This window comes from Cyprinus carpio, chromosome B5 (genome assembly GCF_018340385.1).
Source record: "Cyprinus carpio isolate SPL01 chromosome B5, ASM1834038v1, whole genome shotgun sequence".
In the NCBI taxonomy this organism is placed as follows: domain Eukaryota; kingdom Metazoa; phylum Chordata; class Actinopteri; order Cypriniformes; family Cyprinidae; genus Cyprinus; species Cyprinus carpio.
Genome location: NC_056601.1, coordinates 36,486,866 through 36,490,562, shown reverse-complemented (window position 1 = coordinate 36,490,562; position 3,697 = coordinate 36,486,866).

The following is a 3,697-nucleotide window of genomic DNA, read 5'->3' as shown; positions in this document are numbered from 1 at the left end:
TGCAGTATAAAGCAACAGTAAAACACTGCTCCACAGGCACTGACTCTAAATGTAAATCTGGGTACGCTGATGCAAAGACGGTGATTGTGAAATCCTGCTGATGTCTGAACCACCGATGTTTTCCTCACACATGTGGCAGATACACTGATAACATTCGCTCCTCAAACACCGGCGCAATGCCCCAATTATACTGAAAGAGAAAAATTCCAGCGTTCATTCAGCAGAAGCTGCTGATGTTGAGGGTGAACAGTGAAGTATGTAGTGCCAAAAGCGGGAATGTGACGTCCTGCGATGCCAGAGTGAGATACACTTCTACAGACACGGGTGGCTTTACTAGGAAACACTCAACAAAGAGCTCAGGCTTTACACAGGCATCCAGTCGAAGCACAGCAGAAAGCAGGCGCTTCACACAAACCTGACCCGTCTGCCGTGAACCGGGCCTTAAAACGAGACCAACAAGCCTGCAAATACAGCCTTTAAAGTGCTTAGAAATAACCAAAACAGCTCAAAATCAAGATGCAAGATGACACCATATTTTGTCACCTCTACATCTGTTGATTTTTAAAATTTTTATTCAAAACCCAGAGTTCTCAAGTTTATGGAAAATATTGAAACTTCTGGATTTCGGATAGTTTAAGTTTTAGGTCCCCTTTATATTAGATGGCCTTACTGCTATGTACATCAAAAAATAAGTACAATGTACTCATTGTTTTCATATTGAATTGAAAAAACACTTTTTCTGCTACTTAGGTGGGATACGGGTCGGTTAGGGACAGGTTTGGGTAGGTTTAAGGAAGGGGTTAAAGTGTAAGGGAAGGGTCAACAGTGTAACTATAAATGTAATTACATAAATTAATTACAAATGTAATTATATTTTTTAAAAATATAATTACAATGTAAAAACATGTATGTACACAATGAGTGCATTGTACCAAATGATTCATTTAATGTAAGTACATCATTGTTTAAGGCCACCTAATATAAAGTGGGACCAGATTTTATATATTTTTATATATCATTTTTATTTATATATAAATGATATAGTGTGTTGTTTTTTGTTTTTTGTTACAGGAAGTGTGTGAGTGAAAGCAGAGAGGGCTGCACACTAACAAGGGTGTGTTTCATTGGGCGCTCTTGTGGGGTTTTTTTTTCAACACACCGGAGCAGAGCGGAGTGTAAGCGACCCTGTTCCTCGCTCTGCTTTCACGCTGTTCTGGGGCCGTGGCTTCACGGAGCCAGAAACATTCAGAGTCTGAACACGCCCGCTGGAGCATGCATACTGTGTGTGACTCGAGCAGCACACAGCACACACTCCTGAAACACACACACACACCACCGTGCAATGGTTTCACAAAACAAACAAAAACAACAAGCCAACTAACAATAGGTACAAGTAAAAATACTTCATTTGTGTTATCTGGATCCATAAACACCGCATGATCTGAGTCTGAATCAGAGCAATTCAACAGCAACAAATATTCATACACGTTTTCATTCAAACAGCTTTTTGTTTGCCAAAAAAAGAAGCAGTGTTTAAAACTTAATTTGATTTTATTTTAAAAAGAAAACTTAATTAGTTTTAATTAAAAAAAGTTCTATGCCATTGATTTTATTACCACAGATCATTTGTATTAAATCACAAAACAGAGAATTTATGGAAACATAAAACTGACAACACAGAATTTCTTCTTATAGGGCCTTATTGTGTTTAAAGTTTAATAAATCATCAAAATGTTAAAGTTTTATGAATTAAATTTATTAGACATCTTTTTTTGATTGATTAATATTAACTTAATTAAACCATTTAAATGGAATCCGGGACATTTAAAACCACAGAATACATGGAATTTGGGAAAAAATAAAACAGAAATTGTGAGACTGTAATTCTCATCTCTAAAGAGAGAAGATTCGGTTAGGTTTACTCCTGCTGGAATGATCTGATATGATGTGTAACATCTGGAAGTGATCCGAGACACGTCCATCAGACTGTGTTCTCCGGCGCTTCAGGTGACGGCGAGATGGATCTGGATCTGCTGTGTTTGAGCGGTTTGACCTGAGGCTCAGAAGCGGCGGTGTGTTTGTGTCTGATTGCTGATCAACATGAACACTGCAGGAGTGTTTCAGCGTGAAGAGAGGATTGCTGCATCGGGGATTTATGAGGTTGTATGAACGACTGTGAAACGCAGTCTGGAGACGCTCAGACGAGAACTTAAAAATGATGGAAAAATATAGCATTTAAAAGAATAAGGAGTTTTAAAGTAAGTTTTACTTCACTACATTCTATAAATGATATAACATCACTGGTTTGAGTCGCATGATCTGACTCTTTCAGAATACTAGCAATTTCTGAGTGAAAACTGTTTCAGAGTAACTCCTTAAATCCATCCGATTCTTCATCCTGAGTAACTGGAGACCGCTTGCAGCTCCAGCAATGCACTGTGACCTCTGACCCCACGTGACCCCGAGCTTGGCTTGTGCACCTGGAACAGGGTTTTATGTTTTTGCCTGCAGACAAACTGAAGAGGAAAGTGCAGCTTGTCTATTTATTACGGTCTGTAATCCCAGCTTGTGCTTTTACATTTTTTTGTAAATTTAGAGATTAGAGATTTTAAAGATTTTATCTAGAAATTAGAATTAAAAAAAACAACAACAACAAAAAAAGCACAGATGCTTTTTTATAGTTATTTTTAAGAATGTAAGCAGCTTTATTTAGAAATAAGAATTTAACAAAATGTTTTTTAGCAGATTTATTTAGAAACAAGCACAGATGCTTTTAATTTATATATATATATATATATATATATATATATATATATATTATATATAAGCAGATTTAGAATTATTTAATTATTTCAATATCTTATTGGCTGCACTGCTTTTAATGCAGTTAGACGATAATTAATATATCATCTCTTAAGGGCTTGTTTAAAAGGATTTTTTCCAGAAAACATTTTAGAATTTTTATCATACGCAAATTTAAAATATTTAAAATGTTGTTTTATTTAGTTAGATTTTATTTTGCTGTATTTATACAGTTCCTGTGTAACTGGTAGAACATGTAGAAAGCTCTTGTCATGAAACTCTCCTCAGCGGCTGACATTTACATTCTTACTGATGCATTCAACAGAGTTATTAATCTGAGCGACTTGTACAGCAATCAAGGTGTGTATTTTATCAGATCTTGATTTCACTGGGAATCGAACCCATGACCTTGGCGTTGCGAGTTCCATGATCTTCTGCTTCACATGGCATGACATGTCTACTGCTGACTTTATTTCTTCGTTCATGTTTTGTGATGGTGTATAATACTGCGCTGCATGAATGCTGTCGATCTTGAGTGAATGCTCACATGATTAGACTGGACGGCAACGGACCTCGCTCCAGGATTAGATGAGATTTAAACAAAGTCTTGACACGCAACGCACCGTACATGTGAACATCAGCGCAGCTGTTTGTTTCACACTGAAGCCGTTCCTCTTTCATCCCTCCGTCGAGCTGAAACCATCCTGTGAGCATCGGCCTCCGCGTAATCAGTTAAAAAAATGTGTAATTAAATTACAGTTACTTATGAAAATTTTAATGATTACAAAGGGGTTTACATTTGCATATTTGCACACATCCACATACAGATTTAATTAATTTCTTTCCTAAATTGCACACATACTGCTCTATAATTTCTGTGATGCGGAAAACACAG